The 18,568-nt window shown below is 36.1% G+C and overlaps 1 long non-coding RNA gene and 2 other non-coding genes across 3 annotated transcripts; 1 reads left to right on the top strand and 2 right to left on the bottom strand.

Annotated features, from left to right (window-relative positions):
- The first annotated feature begins 2,057 nt into the window (after positions 1 to 2,057).
- Positions 2,058 to 7,375, top strand: LOC149804060 (uncharacterized). Its single transcript, XR_016420293.1, has 3 exons — positions 2,058 to 2,682; positions 3,531 to 3,600; positions 6,972 to 7,375. It is a non-coding gene; the product is annotated as an uncharacterized LOC149804060 (long non-coding RNA).
- A 1,156-nt stretch (positions 7,376 to 8,531) lies between these two features.
- Trnay-gua (transfer RNA tyrosine (anticodon GUA)) lies at positions 8,532 to 8,619 on the bottom strand. The gene is given in 2 exon segments: positions 8,532 to 8,567; positions 8,583 to 8,619. It is a non-coding gene; the product is annotated as a tRNA-Tyr (tRNA).
- Positions 8,620 to 14,418: 5,799 nt separating this feature from the next.
- On the bottom strand, positions 14,419 to 14,506 carry Trnay-gua (transfer RNA tyrosine (anticodon GUA)). The gene is given in 2 exon segments: positions 14,419 to 14,454; positions 14,470 to 14,506. It is a non-coding gene; the product is annotated as a tRNA-Tyr (tRNA).
- Positions 14,507 to 18,568: the final 4,062 nt, after the last annotated feature.

The raw sequence follows: 18,568 nt of genomic DNA, 5'->3' as shown, positions 1-18,568 counted from the left end.
CTGGCCAGTTTCACCGGTGGTGGTTTTTTTGATCTACGAGTTAACCGTAACAGTCTATCCTTGATTGACGCGAATGCCTTCCCGGCGAGATCACCAACAGATCCAAGGGCTTTATCCTTGACAACATCAATAGCTTTCATCGACAATTGTTTTGCAATCGGTAACACCTTAGGGGCTATTCTTGAAAACAAACCAGTAACTGTATCACCGAGACCATCTCCGTAGGTTGCTCTGTAGACTGGTAATCGCGAGTTCACTACGCGGACTGGTAACACGCTAGCGTGTCTAGGTTGAGAATTGTGCACGATCATTTTATTTAATTATTGTTTCTCTAACTAAATTTGCTAGTCGCTGTGGTAACCGTCTGCGAGTTCATCAATGAGCCCCCGGTAAACGCCGATATCCATGATGCCACGCTGAAATAGTCTCTGACAGATATCTGCGGCTTCATTTATAATTTCCGGAGAGTTGTTTCCGGCACGTCTTCCTCCGATGAGAACTTCCAACCGTGATACGTCATTGACGATATTGTTAGGACAAGCAATAAAACCGGATCCTAAACCGCTCCCGGATTTCTCTCCAGGGTCACTAAAAAATTCCTCTTCGGTGTCCCCCTCCGAGGATGGCTGTGGTTGTTGTTGTTGTTGTGGTTGTGGTTGTTGTTGTTGTTGTGGTTGTTGTTGTTGGCGTTGTTGTTGTTGTTGGCGTTGTTTATTTACTATCTCTTTCACTTCCGCATTAAATTTTATGTATCCGGGATCGTTTACATCAACGGGTAAATCTTGCATTCCAAAATATACCGCCTTTGCCCATTTCCAGAAGGTATTAATTTTTTGTTCATGTTTTTTTAGTAAAAAATCTTCTCTGTTATTAAAATTTTTTAAAGTAAAAATGGGAAGATTCCCTCTTATTTTTTTAAAACCGGCTTTCGTAAACCACCCCCGAGGTGTTTCTTTCTCGGTCTGCTGCAACGGAGGAGGAAGCCGATATAATTCTTCTGTTTCTGTTGGCGTTGCGACGACTTCCAGTTTTTGTTCTGTTGGCGTTGTGACGACTTCCGGTTCTTGTTCTGTTGGCGCTGTGACGACTTTCGGTTTAGCTGTTTTCCGAGTTGGTTTTTTATGTCGTTTTGTCTGTCGCATTTGGACATCAAATCGATCTGATCCTGACATATACTCTCGATAAAATACATCACTGGTATCTAACCGTTCGATACCCTGTTTTATTTTATAAATTCCATCGAGAAATTGTTGCTTAGATATCTTTTGATTAGGATCTTTTATAAACTTTTCTCGAGAGTGATATGCCCTAGCAGCGTCAGCACCAAAAGCAATTATTTCATCTCTATTTCTGACTGGACGATTTTTAATTTCATCCACAAAACCTTCAAGAAAATCCGTTTTATAATTAAATCCTTTGATCGGTTTCGGTTGAGCCTTCCTAAGTTCTTCTATTGCCTGAAGAAGACTTTGTTGCGGTTTATCAGGATCAGGTTTTCCTATGATAGCAGTTTTTATTGTTTCAGTAGCTTTGGTCACGGGTTTAAATAATTCCTCCGCGGATTCTGCAAAGCCTTCCCGTGCTTGCTGTCTTAGTTGTAATTTTTGTCTGACACTATCACGGACAGGAAGAAATTTCTGAATTGCTTCGAGACGTTCTCGAGCTAATCTAGTAGTAAGTGCTTCTCCGATATTTGCCATTATTTATTTGTCAATGATTTAATTCCGTTAACATAAAAATGTTTTCTTGCAGCAGCACAGGGGGGGGGGGCTGGACCCGACCCATGGATTTTTCAATAACGACCCCGCCACGGAAACTGTTTCAGATTTATTGAAGTAAACCAAGTTGCCAGCGGAAATGCATTGCATCCCTGGGGAAATTCGAAAAATTTCTCGAGGAGAGACTCTCCGAATTTTTTGGGACATTTTTTTTTATTCTATGATCTGAATAGAAGGGTTTATTTCGTCGAAATAAGCCCTCTATCGAGGAATAGTTTCCTGGAAGGGGTTACTTGTAAAACTGTTTTGGTCTGTTCCCCCCCCTCTGCTGCTTCTTTTGCAAGGAAGCGTGTTAGTACTGTATAATATTCTGCAACGAGCATGACGTCACATCATCGTGCAGTTTTACTCTTTAAACATCCAGTCGATTGTAAGTCGAATTGCAATCAATTCTCATGTGTTACGATTGAATTTTGTCGGAATTTGCACAAAATGTAATTCTTATTGTTAACACTTAAATCTTTATTATTTTCAATCAATCTGAATTTGTAGTACTTGAAAAGTACGGAAATTCACATTCTATAAAAATATTAGTGATTCATACTATACTACAAGCTAGGTAAGCGTGAGAGTTTTACAACGATAATCTTACGTCAGCAAATCTCTTCACAACACATATAGGATGAAGACATATACCAGTGGAAGGAAGATCATGAACTCAGGTAGAGGGCGGTACCTTTCACGCGAACACTATTTTGGGAAACGGAATTCGTTATAAAACAAGTCTCGTAACTTTCCATTTCTCCGGAAAACTATTCTTGCGTTCCGTAACTCCGGAAAGAAGGGTTGAAACTATGTGCCTTGTTATTGTGGCCTTGCATGGAGAACAAAGGTGCACATTTCTCGAAACTGTGTATCTGTGTGTCTGTATATAAAACATATGAATTCGGATTTCGTTTTGCAGGTAAGAAAAATGAAATGTATCTCATTACAGTCTAAAGACTTCCTCTTAGTGCCAGAAAGCATTTAATTGTTGTCGGAAAACAAAGTTGAAAAGATTTTATTCTTTCTTGACGCATGCCTTTTTGTTATCCTCTAATATAAAGTATGAACTATAATGTTTTATATCTTGTTTGTACTTTATTATGAATTGTAATGGTAGGTTATTCCTACCAAAAGACTTCCTGTCAACTTCATGCTCTTTGATAGCTAAATTAGAAACAAAATACCTTTAACACATTAACCCCTGGCGACGAGATAACGTGGCAGGAGGTAGTAGCCTACTTCCTAGCTCTGTAGCGTTAAGGTCATGCATGATACACTAAAGTGGGTGGTATTATAGAAAGGTAGACAGATGTAGCTCTACAATGATACCAAATAATCTAACACAACTAGGCATTAGGTTATTGGAAAATCACCTGAAAGTTGATGTCTTAGGATGTATTCAGAAAAAGCTTTCAAAATGTGTTTCCTACTCGAATTTCATGCGAAAAACCTCCAGGGGTTAGTGTTACAAAACGTGATATTTCGGTATTTAAGGTAGAGCTTTTAATCATTTGTCATTACGACCAAATGATTTTGGTATTACTACTATTGCAAATATATTTTGAATATATTTCGATATATTTACGCCATAGTTTAAAAAAGACATAAATTTCAGCACCGTATGAGGTTGGTCAGCTTTGTATGAGTATCAAAATTTTATATGTTTATCTATGTTTATAATATATCATTTAAAGAGTAATTTTCAATAATGTGTGTTGTATGATTCGAAAAAAAAATGTGTTACAGAATACTGAATTCCTCTTGCAGTTCGAGTCATATACCTTTGCACACCAGCGATGTAACCATCGATATCGCAAGGAATGACACATCCGCAAACGTAGGCCGTAATAAATCTTCTCTCTCTCTCTCTCTCTCGCCTTCGATCTGAGTGATTTCCCACCAATAATTGAGACATGAGGAAAACAACTGACCTAAATAATTCTTTACACAAATAACCCTTACATAACTAATAAGTGGGGAAAACATTCTTATCATTAAAGGTCAAATTTTCTCTTGAGACAGGGCAAGGTCAAACTTCTTTGGACACAGAGGAGGTCAAAACTTTCTTCGACACAAGGACAGGTGAAAACTAATCTGGACACTGGGTCAGGTCGAGACCAATTATTTACCATTATAGTCAGTACAATGCGATACATGGCAAATATCGGATATAAGTAAGAGATCGATATAATCATTCGATTCTCATACGATAATATAAATAAGAGATTGATATAACCATTCAAAATTTCATACTATCGTATAAGTAAGAGATTAATATAAGCATTTAATTCTCAAAGGATAGTATGAATAATAAATTGATATCATCATCCCATGCTCATACTATGGTATGAATAAGAGATCGATGTAATCATTTTGATTTCCCATAATATATTGTAAAGAGGTTAATATAATCATTTGTACTACAGCTTTATTGAGTGATTGATATTATTATATATTCTCATAATATAGTATGAACAAGAGATAGACGTAATCATTCGATTCTCATACAATTTTATGAATAACATTGATATAATCATTCGATTCTCATACTGTATTATAAAGAAGAAAATAATATAATCATCCAATGCCCATACTATGAATAAGAAATTGATATAATCGTTTGACCTCATATAATACTATGAATAAAAGGTTGATAGAATCATTCAGTTATCGTAATGTAGTAATCACTGAGTAAAGTAATTCGTGTGATGATTTATACTCAGAAACAGTGGATAACAAGTAGCTCCAGAAACGTTCGATACAGCAACAATGGAATTGTCTCCCTGTAAATGTTATAGAAGTTGTCGTGTGACAGCTGTATTGTAATTGGTGTGGTGTGGTGCTGAGGTCAATTGCAATAAAGTGCCTTACCCAAAGACACACCACGGTAGCTGACCCTGACTGGTCTGACGGTGGCATTCGAACCTTTCGGTTATGAGTCCCGCACGCTAACCATTGGGCCACCGCGGCTCGCCGATTTTAGCACGTAGTGTATGTTTAATCAGGTTAGACATCAATACCATTATGCACCAGAGGGCGTCATGATTTTAAAAAAAATATACGTCGCATTTTTCTCTAAAATAATTCACACGAAAATGTGAATACTCGTCTGTGCATGTCCCTAAGTTGTCGCTCTCAGATCTTCACGTTGGACAGTGGAGATTTGATTTTAATCAGATTATTAAACCTCTAAGCTGCAAAGCATTGGGTAATCTTGGACACTCTACCGAGTGGCGTACTAAGGGTAAATGGTGCCCGGGGCGACCATGATGAACCAAAGTTTTTCTTTTCGCCCAGATACCAAGCCCGTGCTTTTGGTTCCTCAAGAACTCTAACCTTTGAAAGGCAATGAAGTGGATAATTTTGGACAACACATCTCTTCTTTACTTTAGTGGTCAATTTTGGGAATATTGTTGGAGTATATTTTACCGGAGAAAAACGAAAGTATCGACACAGTGGAAAATGATCATATTGATGATTGTCTCAATAATTGACCTTGAGGGTGTAAAACCTCTATTAGATTTGTAAACAAAACGGATTACAAAGCAACACAAGCAGGTAACTTAGTGCTGAGTCAATTGGAATACAGTACCTTGTCCAAAGGACACACCACGGTGGCTGACCCAGTCTGGTTTGATCGTAGGATTCGAAACCGCACCCTTGCTGCCATGAGTGCTGTACTCTAACCACTGATTCTCCACAGCTCCAGAGTTACTCTCTGAAACTTACTATTATTATTATTATTATTATTATTATTATTGCTATTATTATTATTGTTTTCGTTGTTGTCATTATTATCATTATTATTGTTTTGTTAATATTATTTTGGAATTAGGTAGGTTTAAACATATATACCTATGTTGAAAGACTCTGCCATGCTTGATACAGACGCAGAAGATGACATTCGCTTTGTCTATGATTGTCCTATATATAATAATTTGAGATGTGCTTATGTCAGGATGCAAATTTCTGTCGATCTATGAACAGCATATTAAATTGGGCCAGAGAACATTTACTTAGATTTATGGGGACAGGTGCTTGTTAAATCGTTTTACTGCAATGATTTACAATGTCTGTATTGGGAGAGGAAGTGATTCTTAAATAAGCCTTCGCTTACTTAACCGTTAGGCCGACCAGAAAAGGGAAGGTTAAGTTCGATTTTATTTCGGAACTGGCAGATTTGAAATTGACCAGAATCAGGTTTGTAAATCTAGACGTGAGACTGACCGCATGTTTTGTCGCCTAGTGATACAAAGCGGTAAATATATATATATATATATATATATATATATATATATATATATATATATATATATATATATATATATATTCCTGATTGGTTACTCTAACTAAGGGGCGTGGTTCCCACACGACATTTCTTGAATTTAAATTGCCCTCATCGAAAATCGAGTCAGTTTGCATTTTTCCTGCAAGAGTAAAAATACAGGATACTCCGAGATTGAGTTTGTAAGAAATTCTCTCGTAAACCATTTATCAAAGGAACAAGATTTCTGGAAAGTCAACGGACACAATTCTAGTGGTAGACTTGAAGAAAGCTTGAAAGCACAAGGTATTTGCGTCAATCTCATGTAATTTATAGATCCCAATATGATGAGTTGCTTGCATTTATTTGCTTATATTTGCGTGATATTATTTGTTTAAATCCGTAGATCACATCTCTTGATATGAGAATAACTGTGTTTGAGTTCACCTATCTGAATTCGTTCAATGATCATCTTCATACAAGTTTGACGAATTTTTTAAATTTGTTGTCTTGATTGTTATAGGAATCTAAGAATTTCATGCATTACTTTAGTTTATATGAGTTACGAGAATCGGTGTAAATTCTCCGATCTTAGATGATTTTACTTATGATAAATACCTGAATGTGTTTATTCGCTGAAAATAACGTAGTTAAGACATGTCATGAATTTTATTCATTCGTTTGTGTAATTGAGACGAGAACGGAACTGTTATGTCTCGTGTGATGTTAATGCGAGTCAGTGATTGAATAGCCGTTAGGAAGTATATTAATCTTATGAAACTAGGGTTTTTTATGGTCTGCCATGTTTACCATAACCAGATAGACTTTGGTATCTGTTTGAATTCCGATAGAACGATATCTGACATAACGAGAGGGGAGTAATGATCTGTTCCCAGTAGGACAACAAACATAATATTTAGGTTGCTTCTCTGTTGTTTTGAAAGGGGAAATAGCTACACTGACGTATCTACTGACGTATCCACGTACCTACTTATCCAAGTATCTATATATCTTCGTACTTACGTATCCACCTACCCACACAGGACCGAAGGAGGCGAGACAGTAGGGAAGTTGGAGAAGGGAAAAGCGTTAGGACCTAGAGGACAAAACCACAGTGAAGTCGGAGGAGACTGGAAGAAGCAGGTTATGAAGTTGCACAAGACAATGACTTCGATTGTTCACTCGATTATATGATGAACCAATACTATCATTTAAAACAGATCGGCTTTATATATAAAATATATCTGTGTTTGAAATTCGCTGCAAGATTTATTTCAAAAAGAAGTGTATCTTCCTAATGTAATGTATTATCACTGTTGTTTATGAAATTGATTAAATTTTTTATTTATTTTTTTATTTATTTTTCTCATGTACGGGGGCTCGTGTCATTCTGTTCTATATATCTGCTCAGATCTCTATTTATTCCACCAATAAGTTTCACACTTTATATTAATATTTACTCGATCCTACATAAGTTTGCTCTCTGCCGGGGAAAACACATTAAACTCAGAGTCAATCTGTTGATCCTAGAATTTGTACGTTTCGTTATTGAACCATGTCTTTCATACATGTATATAACCTGAGTCTGTGGCCTATTTTAACACAGGGATACAGGATTGATTATCATTATTATTATTATTATCATCAGAGCAACATCAACATTCATCATCATCATCATCTTCTTCTTCGTCTTCTACTTCATCTTATTAATATTATAATTGTTATTATTATTATCATTATTAATATTATTATCATGATCAGAGACGCATCTGCATTCATCATCATCATTATCATCATCATCGTCATCATCATCATCATCATCATCATCGTCTTCTTCTTATTATTATTATCATTATTATTATCATCATCATTATCATCAACATCGTCATCATCATCATCATCTTCTTCTTCTTCTTCTTCTTATTATTATTATTATTATTATTATTATTATCATTTTTATTACTGAAGTAGTAGCAGCTGAATATACCCTTCTCGTACTTTATCGTATGACAATGTGTTATATGCGAGGAAATTACCTGTCGTTTCTTCTGGTAATTTTTGTATACGTGAATCTGTTTCCATGGAAACCACATATGTCACCACTTTGAAATATTCTACCAAACATTTGTCACATTTAACGTTGCCTCTTAACCTTTTACAATCATCCCCTTTTATTTGATGTTACACGCCTGAAGCATCTTACAGGTTATTCTTCTTCCCTAACAGAATTTGTTTAGTCTTATGAGATTAAGCAAGAGATATAGGCAATAGTATTTTTTTAACCCATCGACAATGGTCGGAATAACGATACACATGTCTCAGAAAAACTTTCGATGGACGATCGGTTACATCGACGTTATTTTTACAAAACAACAAACATTAATATATTGGACAAAATGTAATTATTCTTTCAATAGTATATCTTTATCCTTTAATCCGAAGTCCACGAGACCGTATCGTCGTGTGTCTTAACATTATAAAAGATAAATAATAAGAAAACATAGTCCCGCGAGCCGGATTCGAACCAGCGACCTAAGGATAACAATGAACTATTTCTACAGTCCTCCGCTCTACCAACTGAGCTATCGCGGGGTTCTATATCATTAAAGTCTCTCCAATGGTTTCCTGAAGTATAGTGCTGGTTGTTTGCATCTTTACCGATCAATGAGGCAGCGAAGACCAATCATTATGTCTGCCGATGCCACTAACTGACATTTGATGGACTGTCATTGCCTCGCTAGCTAGTGTTCATGGACAGTTTTGTGAAGAGGTTCTGAATATACTAATCCTGCGACAATAAGGACGATGACCAACACGATGAGGACGACATCGAAACGACGCTCATCAAAGTGATGCATTGACTGCATAGTCACAACACTAAAAACAAGCCCCACCCCCATACTATAACGGCGACGACAATGTCTTCTTGTGTGCAGTTTCCATTGCTACTAATGCTTCTGCTGCTGCTACTACTACGCCACTACTACCGTCATCACTTTTATTATTATCATCATTATTATTGTCACTATGATCACAAAAGTATTCGTGAGGTAGATTTAAACTTGTGCAAAAAATAAAATTTGATGTCAATTATTATATCAGCTGTGTCAAAAAGGAGAAAGAATAATAACTAATATCGCTAAATAGTCGATACATTGATTGCGCATTACCCATACAAAATGTTCTGACCTCATCTTAGTCGTTGAGAGCGTTTTGTATAAGTAACTCTAATTTGTTTGACTATTTTAATATACTTACCGGAGTTTGAATCGTCTACACCAGTGGTTCCCAAAGTTTGCTGTATTTCCCTTTTGGGGTCGGTGGGATTACCAATGGGGGCGCTAATGCTGAATAATGCTTGTTACAGGGTAAGGTAGGGGGCGCTGCGGATAACCAAACGAGAGATGGTCCGAAAATGTTTGGGAACCATTGATCTACACTTAATGTTCTACGCAAAAAGCGTGAAAAATGTACCTGTTAAAATATTTCCTCCATAATTATCCGCGCCATAGGTTATTGATCTCCTTTATAAAAGATTATCTTGTCGATTGAGAAAGACAGTTACAATTTAGGTACATTCATGAATCGAATGAAACGCCCAACATGTATGTATGTATGTATGTATGTATGTATGTATGTATGTATGTATAATAGAGTGACATACATGCTTAGGTATCCGAAAAAAAGGTGTACAAAATAGTATGAAGGGAAAAAATGTCAAAATCTTTTAGAATCTCCTCAGCCTTACAAGAACACAGGATACAGCCCTGTTAAAAATGTTGTTTCCGGTACGACATGCAGTAGGGCACACCAGGACACCAAGGCTATTTAACATCTCTAAACCGGCAGGTGGGTACCCAATAATCTCGCTACCTAGCCACTGAAATCAAGAAAAAGACAAGAGTGAGAGCAATCCGAGTGTGCTTTTAGCAATTCTGAAATATTCCGTTAATATGTCAAGCAACTATTAAATATATCCAAGTTATCACCACTAGAGAGCATCCTAGATCGTTGAAAAAAAAATGTTGATATTTTGTAGGTTAATGGCAGTTTGAAAGTTTGCGAGGTGTTAATGGAAACATTTCATAATGAACAGAATGGACAGGAATTCTTAAAATTCATTGGAGAGTGCTAGTGTCGGTGGATATGACTCTAGATAGAATATCAGACAAAAGGCCACGAAGCGTATAAACTCTTTTCAAAGACATTGACATAGAAGTACATCTCATTGCAAATTTCTTTTCTCTTTTTTTCGCGTGCATGGGTATGCTCGACATTTTAAGAAATAAAAGTGTAAACGAATTGCTGCAACAACTTTATCGTCAGACTTTTATGTTGAGACACGATATGAATTCTCTTGAAAGTTTGCCAGTCACATTATTTTAAGATCGATCGATCGACACCTTTGTTAAAGAAGATTTAAGTTTAATGAAGGGATAAATCAATTAGACAAGAAATCAAACACTCAATCAAGCTAGTTTCGATTGGATTAATAAACGATGAAAATATGTGGCATAGATCATAGAGAGTTGAAAGTTCTCTCCAGAGGATGAAACTCCTATCGAAATAAGAGTGGATCACCATACGTAAGACAGCAGTAAAGTAGTTGCAATTTAAATACATCTGCAAGGAATATCTAATAACAACCTACTATCTCTACGGAAACAGTCATCACATTTTTACTAAATTTCTAACTAAAGATGATAATTTGGATATGAACTGCTCCTGTCCAAGTAAAATGAAATGAAACTCGTCACTATTTTATTCACAATAATGGAAAATCCCACACTCGTACCTAATCTCCTCACGCATAAACATTGCGCCACTCATACCAAGCTTTATCAAAATTACTTTCTGGTTTGTGTTTGCTTCTACAAATGTTGAAGTGACCTCCAGTTTCCAAATATATCAAACTAGTTGAATTAATTCTTTACGAGTTCCTAAATCTTTATGGAAATGAAATATAACCGATCTGAAGCGAGCATCACAGTAATTTTCAGTGATATCAACCCAGCATACATTAAACTTATTTACAGATTATGGGTGGGTGGGTGATTCCCCCAGAAGTGTATAGTGCCATTCTGCAAAGAAATGGTATTACAGGGATATACATTATCCAATTTTGTAAACAAAAGGCTTTAGGGTTTTCAAAAAATGGTAAACAGAAAGAGCACATATCTACCACACCCCAGTTTATTGACCCCCTTCTTCAAAAAGCAATTAGTTATGTATCTTATATGACATTGAAACTTGTGGCAAAGATAATAGAATGATATAAAATATTTTAAACTAAAACTATTTGAATTGCACTAGCGTAGAAATACAAATACTGACTAAAACATCGGATCTCTCTCACAAGAATACCGCAATGCAAGTTGTCACAAATGATAATTCTAAGTACATACTGACAACTAGATCTGTCAGTAAGCATCTACATACACAATACATCTTACCACCAAGGTGTCATACATGATAGTTCCAAGTGTGTATATTGACAACTAGATCTGTTAGTAAGTATGTACATACGGAATAGATCTCACCACCAAGTTGTCACACATGATAATTGTAAGTGTGTATTTTAAAAACTAGATCTGTAAATAAGTGAATAGAGAATACATCTCACCAAGTTGTCATACATGATAGTTCTAAGAGTGCATGTTAACAAGTAGATCTGTCAGTAGGCATGTACATACAAAGTACATACCACCACCACGTTTGTCATATATGATGGTTCTAAGTGTGTATATTGACAGCTAGATCTGTCAGTAAGCATGTACATGCAGAATACATCCCACCACCAAGCTGTCACACATTTTAGTTATATATCTGTATTTTAAAAACCAGATCTGTTAATAAGTGAACATAGAATACATTTCATCACCAAGTTGTCACTAATGATAGCTCTAAGTGTGTATGTTGACAACTATATCTGTCAGTAAACATGTACATACAGAATACATCTCACCAACAAGTCACACATGATAGTTCTAAGTGTGTATTTTGATAACTAGATCTGTCAGTTGGCACGTGCATACAGAATAGACCCCAACACCAAGTTGTCACTATTGATAGTTCTAAGTGTGTATTTTGATAACTAGATCTGTCAGTTGGCACGTGCATACAGAATAGACCCCAACACCAAGTTGTCACTATTGATAGTTCTAAGAGGGTATTTTGACAGCTAGATCTGTCAGTCAGCAAATGCATCCAGAATACGCTCAACCACCATCGCAAGATATCATGTGTGCATGTTGACAACTAAATTACACCCCATCACCAGGTCGTCACAAATAATTGTTTTACATGTCCATGCTGACACAATCTTAATAAAAATGGAGTGAATACTGTTCTTTTGTCGCCATACAAAGCATATAAAATTAGACAGGATATTAAGTAAGCAAAAGTGAGGCAGGCAGACGGAAAAGCTAACTCTAGTAGACAGTCACCTTTGCTGGTGGCGGAAATGGTTATGGTGGTGCGTATTGCATTCTGACACTGATGATTTTGTCACATAATAAGTGCTTTATCCCATCTTCCAACATAATTAGGTTTTATAAATGATACAGTCATCCCTGCGTTGATTTTCTACTGTAACTTTGAATTGTGAATATGTAGCTAAAAGTTCTTGACCAAGCTCGTCGGACTTAAAATGCGAGCGCTTGCGATTAACCTTGGTGAAAATTATGCAAACGCTAATCAAGCAATGCAACAACTATGAATACTCCCATTCAAGGAAAGGCTTTCTAGGATATACATCTAAACTCGTTTACAAAGTATTATTAATTAATATTAATTCATGAAAGTCCTTATTATATACTGAATGATGTAACTTCAAAGCAGGAAATCCAAACTCTAAATTATACCGGTCTGTTTCGAGGGAAATTTTAACATTTCTCTAATATCCCAGAAAGAATCAGAATAGAAAAGCATTGGAATTACTGGCCTCACTTATCCTCCTTCAGTTTACCCTAATCAGTATGTTCTCTGTTATCTCCTCAGATTCTCAACTTACAACAAGCAAATCTAAATTAGAATTCCCAAAATCCAAGGAAGAACAATTCAGGAATAGCTTTTAATTTACTGACTCACTTATCTTCAATATTTTACCATAATGAGTGAAAGCAAATAAACACCCCCGCAACCATCCGCCCCCAAAAGAAACAATAAAAAATAAAAAATAAAAAAGTGACAACAAAAATGGACTTCTGGAAAACTGTTGGATTACTATACGTGATATTCGGCAATCCTGCATCTTCGTTAGCCATGGTTTCGATAAAAGTATCTACACCTTGGCTTATGAAACAGATATACCGGTGCTTTGTCCTAGCGACATCTATTGGATTTCATGAGTTGCCTCCCTTGGTATGTAATGCCAGCTAACCAATAGAAATCAGGTCACAATTAGTAGTTCTAGTTCAGTACCCACGAATGTAGTTCTAGTGTATTTTTAGACCAATTTTTCGTCTCTCATTTTGGTATTGATAGAAGAGTTATATTTATGCATTTTTGATATCTATTTCACGGTAATTAATTATTCTTGAGAATATGAGCTCAGGTGTGGTGTTCCGTGTGTATTTCGGCGACAGTGCACAGTGACTAATAAGGCCTTGGTGATGATCCGGAAGTGAAATCTGTGTTCTGTTTACATGCTGCTCTGTTAACAGTCCAGCCTCTCAAACAAATGCAGGTCAACCTTTGAAAGAACTTCACCCTAAAGTCATCTTTGAAGGTATTGTAGATTAACATATGATTTGTATTGATTGTCACACAGTGAGCAGGTCAGTAATGAGAAAAAATGTAGAGAACATATAGTAAAATTAATTGTGTTCTTTGTCCAATAGCGTGGTGCAATGTCCATCGGCTAAAAACTGTGGTGGCAATTGACCTAAAAAGGATACTTTGTAAGTTTAACATCGAAAGTATGACTATGTACAAGATCGAAGCCATTACATGTATATTTGAGTCGAAGGTATTTGTACAAACACAGACTGGCACTGGAAAATTCCTTATTTATCAGTCCATTCATTTTGCGTGCTCCCTTCTTCTCGGTCGTGTAGGAACAGAGTTCAAATTTGAACAACTTAATTTTGATTGGATGCGGTGGATTGCCGCCGCATCAAATGAAATTCACAGTCCCGAAACACATAAATATCTGCTCGATATGCCAAGGTGGAGATAGGGTTATTGGAACCATGGCTAGCGAAAATGAGAATCCTGATGCTGCGGTTAAAAAATGAAAACAAACTTCCCACCAGATTTTCTAATTTTTTGTTTCATTTCATTGTCCATACTATATTATTCCATTATCATATGTTAATGGAATATATAAGGGACTGTAGAATCGATCGTTTCAAACGTCAATATAATTTGCATCTGAAACACAAAAAGTAATCCCGCGAGCCGGATTTGAACCAGCGACCTAAGGATAGCAATCATTCTTCTCTACAGTCCTCCTCTCTACCAACTGAGCTATCACGGGATATGGCGCTTACACTGTCGTGAATTACAGTGTTTGTTTCTGTTTAAGTTGGCGGCAGTAGAGAGTGACCATTACGTCTGCTGTAGCCTATGGCTGACAGTTCATGGATTGGTATTTTTCAGTCATATCGCTACGATGTCTGCAGTGTGGCAGCTTATAGTGATGTCTAACACTGGGGCATTAGTTGGCGGCAGTAGAGAGTGACCATTACGTCTGCTGTCGCCTATGCCTGACAGTTCATGGATTGGTATTTTTCAGTCATATCGCTACGATGTCTGCAGTGTGGCAGCTTATAGTGATGTCTAACACTGGGGCATTATGCCGCAGACATGTAGCATGATGTTCCACCCAGTCACATTATTCTGACACCAGGCCGACCAGTCCTAACACTAACCTCTTAATGCTGAACACCTAGCGTGGGCAGCTGTTAGTACCATTTTTGTTAGCCTTTGGTATGACTTAGCCGGGGATCGAACCCACGACCTCCTGCATCCGAGGCGGACGCTCTGACCACAAGGCCACCGGAGCGGTGGAATTTTATTTGCTATCACGAATGATGACGGTGCACAACCTCTGCTACTGTTAATGCTTCCGCTACTACTTATACTGCCATGACAACCACCATCACATTATTGCCATTATCATCGTTATTGTCACCACCGTCGCCTAGTTATTAGAGAGATATATTTTGATACTGTGCAATAAATTAATGTAAATTGTCATATCCTATGTTGAAAGATTGAGAAAGAACGATATACTGTAATAAACTGCATCTTTGAAATAACGGCTTAACTAAGAGTTGTTCAGTATAATTTCCTTGCATGTTTTATTATTATAACTTTGAAAAAGAAATATTAAAACTATTTCGACCTTTCATAACATTATGCAGAGAGCTTAAAGAGGACATACGGTCCACTGCTCTTATGTTGCCTGGAGAAAGATAAAAAATCTTTCTCAAAGAGCTCCACGTTTCGTTCGACAAGTCAAATGTACAAGGGTATCTTTGTGCATGATGTCATGCACAATCACAGTCTGTGTGAATGGAACACCGACAATAAAATATTCAGTGGTACGTATCCATAATCCCTTAGGTTTCGACCGATTACTCCCTGTAATTGTTGTGGTGGTAAGAGCACATGGTTTCTCATAAGATATCTATTGAAACATTGAGTGGGACAAAAGAGTAAAAGTTGCGTTACAATTAACAATAAAATAGTATTCGACACCAAGATAACTGTTTTGTTGTAAATTCTCCAACATGGTCCAAAAGATTGCTATCTGCACTTTTATCCTTTATTTCTTCGGTGAAGTTATTGTTACTCACGCCATTTTTCCTGGATCAACTCCGGACCTAATTAGTTGAGGTTTGCAGTTTTCCATGTTGTTTTTACTGGGTCTACTGAATACTTTTGTTTCTTTGTTTGCAAAATGCCCTCATTCCTCCTGGCTCTGACATCTTTAATAAACTGGGAACTACGGAACAAATGATCAAAAATATGTAGATAAAGCAAGATTTTATTTTAAAACGTTCATTTTGATGCTTCTTCTTCCATCTTTGTCGAAAATCAAAGTCATGGTGTACCTGACCAGTAACATTCATTTTCGGAACAACATTATGCACAGCTAATATTTCTTTATGAGTGTTAATTAAATATTCAGATCATTATGAATGGAGGTAAATATGCTTGTTTGGGTCTGGGTCTAGGATATGAGACTTCCACTTGGACATTCCTAAACTTGTTGATAACTTTGAATGTTTTATAGAGGAAACTGACCTACATCCTGGCTCTATTATTGCGTCTAAGCCTTTTATTTGATCGTATTTGCTTGATAAATGACTCTTGAAGCAGAGTCAGTCTTATTGTTGTGTTGAAATTTTCATTTGAGTGGATTTATTTGTTCAAATTATTATTCACTGGAAATTTAAAATGCTCAATAACAATAATATTGGCATCGAACATTAATTTGGAATTATTGTGAATTCAGACAAAAATATTTAGATTATATTATTGTGATTCATCAAAAGACTTTTAGTATATCGCCACATTCGAGGCCACTGGCACATTCGATACGACTGTTACATCAGCACATTCAATACTGAAACTTATTTGGTCTTCCACAATTTAAGTAAAACTCGTCAAATAGCATATTTGCCTTGAACACAAAGTAAAATTTTAAGAAACTTACAGTATTATGATTTAAATTCCAAATAATCCTAAATGTCCTTTCATAATTTCCAACAGTCTAGATTTCCCTGGTGTACCGTAACGACATAATCCAGAATGTCTTTGAATGAGTTCTCAATAATCTCAAACTATTGTCTCACTCCGAAATTACAATGAGTACCTTCTAATTCCAAAGAATATATTAAATCAATAATTTCTCTTAAGTTTTACCTGAACACAGCTGCAAACTCTGATCATAGATTGCCAAAGACTAGTACGAAACAGGAATGAACAGTTCATTTTCCAAACCCCCTTTATGTACAAATATCACTTAACCTGCGACGTAGTAAGACTTCCAACGGAACAAAAACTCACTACCTCGTAAACGAAGTCAGGTCTTGAACTCAGATTTAATTAAACATGTTGCATAATTCTTAAAAGCATGACAAACATAATGTAGATATTAATTCCACAGCTCCCAATCACTGGCGAAACTTAAGTACTCTGTATAGATATACGTATCATTGTGACTACATCATTTATGGTTTATTCACATCTATTTATATTGTTTAGTTGGATGATTATTTAATCTAACATTTAAATGTTTTGCTATTCAAATTTTGACACTTATTTCTAGCACGTGTCACTACTTCAAATTCATCTTCTACTGATGTTTATTGTGTGCACCCTTTATACCGCAATGACCATGGCTAGAGTCAATATGACCCTATCTTTTGCTTATATCAATTTTGCTGTTATAAATATGGTAATTGAACATGATTTATAATTTTTCACTTACAGAGAATAACAGTTATACATTATCTCTAATTTCTATGACCTGGCAACTTATTAGCAAACTGTTAGGCAATTCTGACAACCGATCTTTACATGTATAACCTATTTTCGAGGCACATATTCATTCGGAAAACCGTCTTTGAAAAGTTTGTTGGAAAGTGTTTAGAGTGTACTGTTTAGCTTACCTGTTACACATATTATATGCGTATGATACCATTTTTAACTTATCTAAAAATGCATATATATTCATGATGTGAGTCATCCAAGTATTATCCTTATAACACGAGGTCCGCCATTTTCGACTAGCTCGAGAGTTTTGTATTTGGAGATTCTATATTTTTGAATCTTCCATTATTCCATCCATTGATAGTAGGGTACTGATAAGTAAGTAATTTGTATGGTTTAATGATAATATGGTTGCAATACGGTTGTGTAGATTATGCAGTTCATGCTTCGATGCGACAATTGCTTTATCTGCATCAAGTGCATAACCCGCTTCTACATGAATCGGTCCAAATGTTCGAAAATTAAAATTATCATCAGATAATTTAAGTTCACATACATCTGAGCTCATAAGATAGTTACTGTTTATTTAGACAAACCCTACAGTACTCCAATACCTTGGATTGTATTTATGATTTTCACATGGTATACCATGAAAACGGTATTGTTTGCAATGCAATACGGCAACCATACAAGACACTGATTGGTTACATAGATTGCCGTGTCTGCAGCGATTGGGTGAATTGTGTCACGTGTGGTCCCGGGAATGTTATAAATTGGGTGCGCTGTCATTATTGGTCATATAACTAACGAGTACAGTCTGCGCCAAAATTCCAAGATACAAGTAAGGAAAGTGTGAAGGTAGTATACTTGGATATGTAAAAATAGTACATTGCATTATCAAATACACAATAATAATAATAACGAGGACTTTGTATAGCGCCTACTCTTTAGAAGCTCTAAGTGCTTTACAACATTAGACAACATCTATAAGATAAAAAACATATATAATGATATGATTACAAAACCCAACACCATGAAATTAGAAAACATAAAAAACGTCCCGAGAATATTTAAGGCAGGAAACATTAGGTCTTTA

Source organism: Sinohyriopsis cumingii, chromosome 3 (genome assembly GCF_028554795.1).
Source record: "Sinohyriopsis cumingii isolate HCF-2022 chromosome 3, ASM2855479v2, whole genome shotgun sequence".
NCBI classification, from domain to species: Eukaryota; Metazoa; Mollusca; class Bivalvia; order Unionida; family Unionidae; genus Sinohyriopsis; species Sinohyriopsis cumingii.
This window is presented reverse-complemented; position numbering and strand designations above follow the sequence as displayed.